General features: G+C 42.8%; 1 pseudogene; it reads left to right on the top strand.

Moving 5' to 3' along the window:
• The first annotated feature begins 2568 nt into the window (after positions 1-2568).
• On the top strand, positions 2569-3454 carry LOC113619845 (signal peptidase complex catalytic subunit SEC11A pseudogene; annotated as a pseudogene).
• Positions 3455-11712: the final 8258 nt, after the last annotated feature.

Raw genomic sequence — 11712 nt, 5'->3', positions numbered from 1 at the left:
TTTTGAGCCAGTTGATAATTGTTTCAAAATCATTTCACTCTGGGAATGCCAACTTAAGGTTTCAGGATATTAAAATACCAAAGTTGTATTCCTAGTATCTCAACCACCACTTCTCTGCCTCTATGCGTCCCCCTTTCTTTCTTCCTCATCCAAATAATAAACGAGCTGCTATCTATTAAACATCTACAATGCACTTTATATATTTTATCTCATTTGACCTTTATAATGGAGATTGGGAGCAGAAGCCCCATTTTACTGTTGAGAAACCAAGGCTCAGAGAGGTCAAGATACCTGCTTAGGGTCACACAACTAGTAAGTGGCAGGATAAGAAATTGCATTTGGGTTTGTCACACTCCCAATTTTGTATCACTTTCCGTCCTCCTGTATCTCAAATTTGGTATGGGTACCCCTGGATGAGAGCACAGGTAAAACTATTAGCAGTCATGGGGAATCTGCTGGACCATCCACATTACACACTACCTAAACATTATGGGGAGGAAGTAAATATTTTAAAATATTCTCATGGTAAAACGAACTAGCTCATAATATGGGCTGGAATACATAGTTTCAAAAGAATTTTTAAAGATGGAACTGAAACTGCAGTGAAATCTTGGGCTTTTTGAGGGAGCTTTGAGTCAAGTTCCTAGACTCCTAAGAATATCAGTTTGTTCTATGTGGTTCTGTATACCATTAGGGTTACACCACGGAAAAGAAACTTTGCTTATACCTTGCTACTGCCCCTTGCAGAAAACATTATGTAAAGTTCTAAACTCAGTTCTTGTCTAATATTTTTCTACATTTTATTGTAGTGGTTTCCTCCATTCACATGGTCCTGTCTGTAGCTTCCAACCTCTCTTTTGACACATACCATTGATTTGCTTATTCATTAGTTCATGAGAACTTGACTGTGCACCTATTAATAACCTACAGGGTATCTCTACCTCCATGTGTGGTTAGAAACATCTAACAAAACACGTAAAAATGAAATTCCTTATTCACCCCTTCTAAAATGTTCCTTCTCAAAAAATTTTACTGCTCTTTTTCCAATCATTCATGCTTGAAACAAGAAAATTCCCTTGGACTCCACGTTTGCCCTCATGATGACGTTTGTAGAGTTGGAAACGTCAGCTGTCACCCTCCTTTTCCTTTGTGGCTGCCCCAGGTCAGTCCCTTATTGGTCCTTGCTTAGATCAGTGGTTCTCAGATGGGCAATTTTGCCACCACCCCACCCCCCCGCCCCCCAGGGAACAGTTGGCAATGTCCAGAGACATTTGTTTGTCACAACTGGCATCTAGTGAGTAGAGGCCAGGGATGTTGCTAAACACCCTGTGATGTATAGGACAGCCCCCTACAACACTGAGCCCCCAAAGTCAAAAGTGTTGTGGTTGAGAAACCCTGGCCTGGTCCATGGGAAAATCTTGTTCACTGGGTTCCTCCTCTCCGCTTCTGCTTCATCTTCCATGCAGCTGCCACCTTAAGGTTTCTAAAGCATATATCTTCTGATGTCATTCCACTGCTGACACCTTCAATGGTTCCTAGCAAACTTCTAAGCCTGTCATTCAAGATTCTCCAAAATAGTTCCAGGTTTAGTTCCCACTCCCTCCCTTCGTGCCACACCATCATACCACACTTCTTACACCTGGTCTTCTCCCAGGCGGTATCCTCTACCCTTGAAGGCTTTATTGTTCTCTTCCTCACCCTCACCCCTCCTATCACTGTCTATCAAAACCCTGCCCCTCCCTCCAGCCCGACCTCAAAGGCTATCTTACTTTCTAAAGCCTTTCCTGATTCCCCCAAATGGCATTAACTCTTCCCAACTCTTCTCTCTATGGGCTGCCGTCATCGCCAAGTTGTATTCCCTTGAGGACAGCAGCTGTGCCTGGATGCTTACACTCAGATCCCCACGACACCGAGCCTCGGCTGGCGTGTTTCAGAGTGGCCATTAAGAAGGGAGAATTGGGAGGAACGCGGAAGGAAGTGGGCATTCACACAAGGAGGGGCAGAGGGGAGCGTGCAGGAGCACAGGGGGTCTGATCACAGTGCTGAAAGCTGACGGCTCAGCTACATCTGCTTTTTGAACTTCCATCTTCCATCATGAGGTCACTGCAGCTGCCCCAGTTCACTCCTCTTCTCCCCCCTCTTCTTCCTTCTCTTCCTTCCTTCCTTTCTTTCTTTTAGAACATTCATTCTCAAAGAAAGGAGCAGTGATATTACTACCAAGGGGATAAAAATTAATTCTTTGAATATGAAAAAAAACCTTTAGCTATGACAATGGTGCGTGGCCCTCCAAAGCGCCACCCTACCCAGAGAAATCTTATTAATTTCTCTCGTTAGGGATAATTTACATTTTAATTTATGTTTTCTCTTTGCGGGGGGATGGGGTGGTGGCAATAATTTTATTTAAAGGTTGAGAAGCATTGTATTAGACGTATTAGAAACACTGTATAAGGTGAGGGGTATAAGCATGATGGGCCTACACACACATATGTTTTTAAAACCCATGGAAAATTTTTTAAAGGCTCAATTCTTTCATTTGTAAATAATTAGAGAAAATATAAAGTATTGCCACTTTGGTTGTGATTCACTCACATACTGCTTTCTCTGTTTTGTCAATAAGAAAAATGAGGCTCAGAGAAATGAGTGTATTCATTCATCAAGATCTCAGTGGAGGAGGGTCCTGTCTAGTGTGAGCCCGGCCCGTGTGCCAGCCATTCCTCCCACGGGTCACATCTCGCCCTCTCTTCTGACCGTGTCCCCTCGCCGGCCCCGCCATGGTATTTCTCGATTTTTTGATGATGATGTGCAGCGGATGAACAAGCGGCAGCTCTATTATCAAGTCCTAAATTTTGGAAAGACTGTCTCCTCGGCACCAGTGCCCTGGAAGGGGTTAACGGTTATAACTGGAAGGGAAAGTCCAGTTGCCTTGGTGCTCGGCAGCAGCACAGAACGTGCATTTCACAGAGGAGATTTTCTCTTTCTAGCAAGTCGAGTTGAAGATCATCCCGTAGGAGTGGAAGAAATTGTTGTTTTTAGGATAGAAGGAAGAGAGGTTCCTACAGTTCACCGAGTCTTGAAGATTCATGAAAAGCAAAATGGACCTGTGAAGTTTCTGACCAAAGGAGGTAACAGTGTGGTTGATGCCCGAGGCCTGTATAAACAAGGACGACATTGGCTAGAGAAGAACGATGTTGTGAGGACAGCGAGGGGATTTGTTCCTTACACTGGGGTTGGGACCATCCTCACGAGTGACTATCCTAAGTTTCAGTGTGCTGTACTCTTCTTGCTGGGTTTATTTGTGCTGGTCCATCGTGAGTAAGAAGTCTGCCTTGCTGTTCCTGGAAGACGCTGTACTTTTTGTTCCTGAATGTTTGGAGCAGATATCGATCTGTGGTTGGTGGAATGGAGAACACATGTTGGTGCTTCTTGGTAGCCCTGGTTTGCATTAAGTTTATGTTTCCACGCCAGAGTACGTGTGGGCGGGTGCATGTGCACCACAGTGTGCACTCGAGGGGACTTTCAATCACAGAATTCCATATGTTGTCATTGTCACACTTTCGCATTTTTGTACATCAGTGAATTTTTTCTATTAAAAAGTTGAGCCAAAAAAAAAAAAAGATCTCAGTGGAGTGCCTATAAATTCATAGGGTTTTCAAGGTTTAAGAGAACTAACTTGCGTAAAGTATTGATACTTAGGAGCAAGACACATGCTAGGCATCAGTAATATAGCCACTAGCACCAGCATCATTATTATTGTTTTTACTACATTCCAGGCTCTGAACTGAGGCGCTGGGAATAAGATGATGGTGGGGAAACAGACATAGTCTCCACCCTAATGTAGCTCACACTCTAGTGGGTGAGACAGAAAATCACCAAAGGATGTATAATTGCAAACTGCGGTGAGTGCAGGGGGAGCCGTGAGAACATATAACAGGAGGGACTGATTTAGTGGGGGGAGGAGGAATGAGGAAGGCTCCCGAGTGCAATGATAATGAACTGGGATCTGAAGAATGAGTTAAGTGGGTGAATGAGGATGTGAAAAGCGCTCCCCTGGGAAGGACCAAAGTATATGGAGGCTTCTGCGAGGAGGGGAGCGTGGAGCGTTTGAAAGACAGAAACACCAGCGTGCCTGGAGCCTAGAAAGCGAGGCAGAAAGCGAGTCGGGATGAGTCTGCAGAGGCCTAGACCATGATAGGAGGTTTAGTTTTATCCGAAGATAAATGGAAGCTGTTGAAGGGTTTTAAGTCAAGGATTGATGTGCTATGACTTAGGCTGCCGTGGAGAAAATGGATTGGGAGAGGATGAATGGAGGGGGAGTGATCATTTAAGAGTTCTTGCAATAGTTCAGGTCTAAAGTGATAGCAGTGAAGATGGAAACAGGTATACAAATTTGAAGATACTTAGAAGGCAGAACCAGTAAGAATGGATTACATGTGGAGGGTGAGTGAGAGGGAGGGGTCTGGCTTAGGGAACTGCATGGACTGTGGTAACATGTCTGAGGCCACTAGTTAGTAAACAGCAGAGCCAGGCCTATAATCTAAGGCTTAGATCAATGTCCTAAAACATCGTAGCTGGTTCCCAGTGGCTGGGCTTCATTTACTTCTGCCCAAGTTCCTGTTGAAACATTGTACTCTGGGATATGAACCTCACAGAAAAGGTCTTCCAAAGTTGGAAGCATCTAACAACCTCGGATTGGATTTAGGGAAAGTGAATTAAAATTCCTGTAGCATGGGCAGGCCACTCAATATTGCTGAGCTGGCATCCTCATTCTGTTAAATACAGACGGTTAAAATACCCACTTCAAAAGGTAGTTCTGAGGTAGGGGTTAGAAGCAGTAGTGTCAGTCTACAATGGGCACATCTGAACTTGGACCCTGGGCACCACGCTCCATCTTGCTCCTCAAGTCACAGTTGTGTCTTTTTCTTTGTAGGTTGTTCCTGTGACATGTGGGCCAAGAGGAACTTTGGACTGGGTGTCTTTTTGTTCTGGTGTCCCAGGTGAAGTCAGCTGCATTTTCCTGCATGTTAGAGGCTCAGGAAATCTGTCCCTCACCATCACCAGGTGGGCCACCAGAGTGTTCTCTGTGCTTGAGGTCTGAAATCAAAATGGTAAGTTAAGGGCCTAAGGCAGATGGTCTCGAAGTTTATAGTGCATAAAAGTCACCTTCACCTGTGATGGCTTTTTAAAATATAGATTCCTGGGTCCCACCACCCTAGCTATTCTAATTCAGAAAGCCAGGATGAAGCTGAGGAATCTGTATTTTCATAAGCTCCCAAGGGTGAATCTAAGCCTGGAAAGTTGTCCATTTGGTTGCGATTCTTTGAGGGAAGAAACTCTGTCAGCTTCACTAACCCAGGGCCCAGTGGGGTACTAAATAAACATTTGAGTTCAATTGAATAAACACTGAATTTTGTCAAATTGAATTACTGTGTTGTGGCCTTATTTTCCTTCCCATCGATCCCAAGTCAATTGCTGAGGAATCTGCTAAGATTTTAGGAACAATAAAGTTTAGAGAGAGGAGTGAGGTTCAGGAAAATGTGTGTGTGTGATATGAGGAGTTATAGCAACCCGCAAGTTACTACCCAGCAGGTTAAAAGGATGTGGGATTCTCATTGTTAAGGACCTGCTGCTGCTGGGACTCCATTTCATTCACCCAATATTTTTGTGAAGCTATGTAATTAAAAGTAAATTAAGTCAGCCCCAGGCTGAACAAGGCACATTATCTCACCCCAAGGCATCCTCCCTGGAGCCAGGTGGCTAAATTCCAGGGGGCCCCTGTGCCCTGAAGGCAGCTGCTTGAGGGCTGTCCGGCTTCTTCTTGACCACGCAGGGTTTCATTCCCTTCCCTATGCCATCTCTTCCACAGCAGCCCATCCATTCATTCCCCCCGCCCCCTGCCCTGTCAGTATTGAAATCTTTTATTGCTTGTGAGAGTGAAATATTCCAAGACCTGGAGCAGAACATCCCTCCAAGCTTGCTCTTACTATCCCCACACACGTGGCCCCTGACCAGCTTTCCTGTATAAACTCATGTCCTGATACATATTTGAAAAGCAAAACTTAAATCATACACTTGGTAGACATATGATTTTAAAATACCATGAACAAGAGGATGTACTTAGAGGGAACTCAGGGTGATGAGCAAAAAGACCTTTGAAAGGACAAGGAAAACAATTCTAAGTAACTTATCTTTTACCTTTATCCCAAACAAGCTACCCACTAATGTTGCTTCTCATCACTTACTCCTTTATTCCCACAATCACTGTTCCACTTCTTTCTTCCAGACTGGTTCATGCTTTCTGAAGGAACCTGATTTTGCCTGTGACCTTTGATTGATCATGGGGTCAATGTTGGGTTATAGAAGGCCACCAGATGGATTGGAAGAAATTGAGAGCAGAAAGAACCACGTTTGAATCCTGGATCCCTTACGTGAGTGACTATGGATGAAATCTTCCACTTTAATAAATACCTGTGTTATGCTCCATGCTTTCCAGATGTGGAATGAACATTAGGGCAGAGAGAAGAGTTTAGAACTGAGTCTGTGACTCAGAGGGGACTGGAGGCCTGTCTTTTTATTAGAGGAGACGCTATGAGCAGGAGGTAGGCTTGCTGGCTTAAAGGAGTTGTTTGCTAAGGTTTATTTTAGCAGCAGAATTCCTGCTCTCCCTTTAAAAAAAATTTGTGTTTAAATAAATGGGTTTGTTAGTTTTTCTCCGTTGTATTCTGAAACTTTAGAACATACCCCATTGTACATCTGAAAACTCTTTCTAGAGACATTTGTTGGGTGGGCAACTCACACACTCACACATATGTGGAAAGCCATTGCATACAGTTTACAGAGCAAGTTAACTGAAGGTGCACCCATGGTAACAATCTTTCCTAATATGATGTTTCCCCTGGCGTATGAGAGAGACTTGGTTCCCCAAACTGAAAGTCACTCAGCAGAAATCTCCTGTTTTTCTAAATTGTGGTCAGTCTCTGGATGAATATAAAGCAGTTCCGAGATGCCATAGAGAGAAGTAAGAACAAGTTCATTTCCACTGACAACTTTTCTTGGAAGTACAGTCCACTTCCATCTCCTCCCCACCCCCAAATTTCCCTGTCTGAATCCAGCCCACGCTCAGAAAACGCCCTCTCCTCTGTAATGTACTTTAGAACATGAGTGCTTTAGGAGAGGAATGACCGATCTCCCAAAGGTCCAGAGGTTCTATTTGCCAGAGAGGTTGGATTGAAGAACATTCTGGGCTCCACCCAACCCCACATGAGTAAGAAATGCAGTCTCATATAGGACAAAGGGAAGGCATCTTATCATACAGGATTTTACTGACTAGGAGTAAACTAACGATTTAACCCAGAGAGGGTGACCTGAGGAAAGAAACTACTACTCTATCAACCTGTAAGCCCCATTTCTAACATTCCAGCGCCAGCTATACTATCCAAACAACCAGATTCCTAAGAGCACTTGTTTGGCCTATAACATGAGTCATTTATTGAGAACTACTCTTGCCTTATGCTACGTTAGGCACAAAGAAAAATGAGAAAAAATATATTAATGCCATAGAATTGTATCAAGGTCTGGGACATAGTAACCATTTAAAAGTGGTATTGTTGTTGTTGTTAGTTGTTGTTCCTGGGCAAGTTTTCTGCCACGTACCAGTAGTGTTTACATTATTGATTATTGACTTTTTAGACCTTGCTTGTATTAGGTTCTCCTCCTACTTCTTGATCCAGGACTCCTTTCATTTGTTTTTATAGTAGATGTATATCTTTATCTATCTATCTATCTATCCATCGATCTATGTGTCTATCTATCTGACATCTCCCACATATTATTCCATTCTTTTCTCTCTGATTTTACTATGATGTAGTCTGGATTAGAGCAAAAGCTTCTTTAATCTCTCTCCCTCTAGTCCGTGAGCCCATAGAGGGCAGGGGCCAAGGATTACATCTTTCATATACCAAGTCTGATAGGAATTCCATAAATATTTTTTGAGGGCACATATGACCAATGAATTGATAAATGACTGAATAAACTAGCATGTTAGCCTTTCCACCACTAGTCTTTCTGTTTCTGGCTAGTCAGGCCCACTGCAAGCATACCGTCTCCTGAAAATTCCATCTTTATCTTGTTACTCCCTTGCTCAAAAATATAAGTGGCTCTCCATTATCCTTTAAGCCAGATTTGAAGCCACCCCCACCCTGTTATCTTGCTCGATCTGATGTGCTGTCCAATGCCCTCTTGTGTGCATAAATCCTGGTGTCTGGCAGGTTGGGCTCCTCTCAGGCACTGAATTTCTGCATAGTCATTCTTTCCAGATCCTTGCTCATGACTTGGCCACCTTTCTCTTTGAATATCCAAACCTGACCCATCATTTAAGGCCCACATCCTAGACCTTAGCAACAATTCAGCCCATATAGACAGAGCCCCTACTCAGAACTTCCCATACCCACATGGTTTCTGCTTGGCTCCTTGCCGAATGCTACCCTGCATTACTATCTGACGATCAATTTATAAGGTCCTGAGAGCAGGAGCCATGCCTTATGCTTCTTTGGATCTGGACCATTTTTAGGGAATCTTGTCAAAGTGAACTCAGTACAACATGAAGTTTACAGAAGAGAATTCTCTGAAGTATAAAGCTGAGCTTGGTCCTTCTTGTTTCCATCTAACCACTAAGTTTACTCCTTTAGATAATAGAGTGGATCAGTCAGTTCCTTGGGTCCGCAGTGTATATCGTATAACATGTATGTCCTAATAATGGTGACAAAATGGTAGCTAACATATGTGAGTACACATATGTGTGAGTAACATATGTGTGCATATTTCAGTACTTAATACTCTCTGTGCAAGGCCCTGTGCCCAGTATCTTAATATTTTAATTTAATCATCAAATTCCTATGAAATAAGTTCTATTATCCTACTTTACAGATGAGGAAACAAATCAGAGCTTCAAATATCATCAAGCCCTGACTCAGTTTCATGCCCAGCGCTAGATTCTGGGGATGCAGGTATCAATCACGCACAGTCTCTACTCTCAAAGGGTTTAGAGACTAGGAGAAAAGAGGAAACGAATAATTATGATTCAGTTCAATAAGTGCAGTATCTGAACTAGTATAAGCCTTTCCTCTATCAGATGAAGGTGGTGACCAACCCTCTCCGATGTCCAAACAATGCCTTAAATTTCTTAATATCAGCATTTAACTTCTGCAGTCTTCCTCCTAATAACTTATACTCCCAGTTTAGTCAGGAGAAGACATCAGTAAATTCCAAAAGAAGGATATTCTAGAATATACTTGAGCAGCACTCCTCTAAATTATCAAGGTCATCAAAAACAAGGAAAGCCTGTGGGATTGTCACAGTCAAGAGGAACTAAGGAGACATAACAACTAAAGGTGATGTGGTATCTCGGTTGGGGTCCTGGGGCAGAAGAAGGATATTATATAAAACCTAAGGAAATTTGAATAAAACATGGACACTAGTTAATAATTATGTGCCAATATTAGTTTATTAGTTGTAACAAATATACCATACTAATAAAAGATGTTACTAATGGAAACTGACTATGGGGTATAAGGGAACTCTCTGTACTATCGTCTCATTTTTTTTTTTTTTTGTAAATTTAAAACTGTTCTAAAATATAAAGTCTACTAAAAAATAATAATGTTAACCCTTCAAATAAAGGTTGTGAGTGACTGTCAGGATAATGAGTCTAGGAAGGCAAGGAATCTGAGCAAAGGAGTCCATTTATGGTGGGAGGTAAAGAGGGGAAGATGGTGAGTTTGGTTTTGGAGCTATTGCCTCGGAGAGTCTGGCGGGAAGCCCAGGTGCCCAAGAGGCAGCTGAAAAGCTTGACTTGGAGTCTAGGGGAGTGGAAGAGGAAGACCTGGGCTGAAGACACACACTTGGGAGTCATCATGCACACAGGTGAGAGTTGAAGCATTTGATATTCTAAACACCATTCTGGAGATCAGTAGCCCGCGAGTCTGTTATTCCTGTGTGACGGATGATCTGGAGGAGGCGGGGGGAGAGCCAGTTTGGTTATAACTACAGAGCAGCTGGAGCTTTCATCCTCAGGGGGAGCCAAAGCAGCCTAGTGGGCACAGATGCTGTGTTTTCCTTATTCCGGAAGGCAGTTTCCCAAGATAAACTCTGGATATGGTCATTATATTGGTAAGTTGATCTGGCCTCAACTGCATAGACAGGGATCCCACAACAAAATGCTTCCACGTTATTGAATACATTGGTTTTTCTTTTAAAAAAAAAAAAGGAAAATTTTAATTCTTTCTTCCATTGCACGTTCAGGGTAATTATCTTAGTTGAAACTACTTTGATAACCATCGTTCTTGAGGACACAGCACCTCAGTAGTTTTAAAACCTAAGTTAATTAGATATCTGATGTTAACAAAAGCTTCCATTAAAAAAAAAAAATCCTCAAGAGCTGCACCCCCCAGACTCTTGCTACAGCAGAAGAGTCCATGCTAAGTACAGTTTTTATCATCAAACTGGCACTTTTGTGTAGTTAATCATAGCTGTCTGCAGCCTCTGGGATGGAGAAGGTACACCCCCCAACTCTTACCCCCAAGGATGAAAGACTCGTCACTATGGTAAAATCCTTGTTTTTCACATGACAATCCCAGCGAGCTGGGTCTTACATACACTAAGATATTAACTTTGCTTATTGTCTAGTTTGTAGGGAAAGGATATTTCTTGGAAATTTAAGGGGGGATAGTCTTAGTTAACTCTAAGATAAGTACCCCAATGAGCATGAAAAGATGAGTAGAATTATCTAGATGTGTGCAAAATGGCAAGGCTCCTAGAAATGTTCCTAGCAATAAATTCCCAGAAATGTAAACTCTCCTGACTATAAGGAAATGAAGTTTAGAAAAGACTGCTATATCCTTTAGAATCTTTCTACCCCACCCCAAACACGCAAGCATGTGTAAGGGAACATGTACACACATGCGCACACACCTTTGACTTCCAAGCTGAGCAATGCAAGGGCAATTTCATCAGCTTTCTTTAGGTCAGAAAAGAAAAAGTTGGTAGCTGGAAATGCTGCAGCTTTGGCTCCTGGCAAAAGGCAAAGAGTGGGACCTGTGGCCACAGGCGGCCTGTGTCTGAGCTCCTGCTCTGTCTCTCATGGGCTCTATAATCCCAAGCATGTTGCCTAGCTCCTCTGAGCCTCAGGTTCCTTCTTTAAGAAATGGGGATAGAGATGCTCATCTCAATTCAATTAATACACATCAAATGTCTTCCAAGTGGCAGGTACTGTTCTGGGGATACAGTCATGAACAAGAAAACACAATGGCCTCGCTCAGAGACAAGTGCATTTCTGGGAGGTTGCTGTAAGTACTCAGGTATTCAGGATACTTGGGTTACTTGTGGCTTGCAGCCTGTTCCCTGAGTACACAATATTACTGTGCTTTTCTCCCACCCCAAGATGAGCAGCTGAACTTGAGTAAAAGGTACAGTCGAACTAAGGGACATTTAGCAGCACGAGGCCTAGGACTGAAGGGTGTTCGTTTATGGAGCGTCAGAATGCTTTAATAGTAAATACATTGAAAATCCAATGTGCTTTGGAGTCATAAAGAGCTGGCCCTGAAATCTCCGCTTTGTCCTTCACTACCTATATGATATTGTGCAAAGAGATTCTATAATCTCTTTGAGGTTAAATTTCCTCATCTGTAAACTGGAGCTATTGTTAGCGATACCTACCTA

Source organism: Aethalodelphis obliquidens, unplaced genomic scaffold, assembly GCF_003676395.1.
Source record: "Aethalodelphis obliquidens isolate GAN/ISIS:26980383/991018 unplaced genomic scaffold, ASM367639v1 scaffold7, whole genome shotgun sequence".
NCBI classification, from domain to species: domain Eukaryota; kingdom Metazoa; phylum Chordata; class Mammalia; order Artiodactyla; family Delphinidae; genus Aethalodelphis; species Aethalodelphis obliquidens.
Note: the sequence above shows the minus strand (reverse complement) of the source record. Positions and strands in the feature narration are given on the sequence as shown.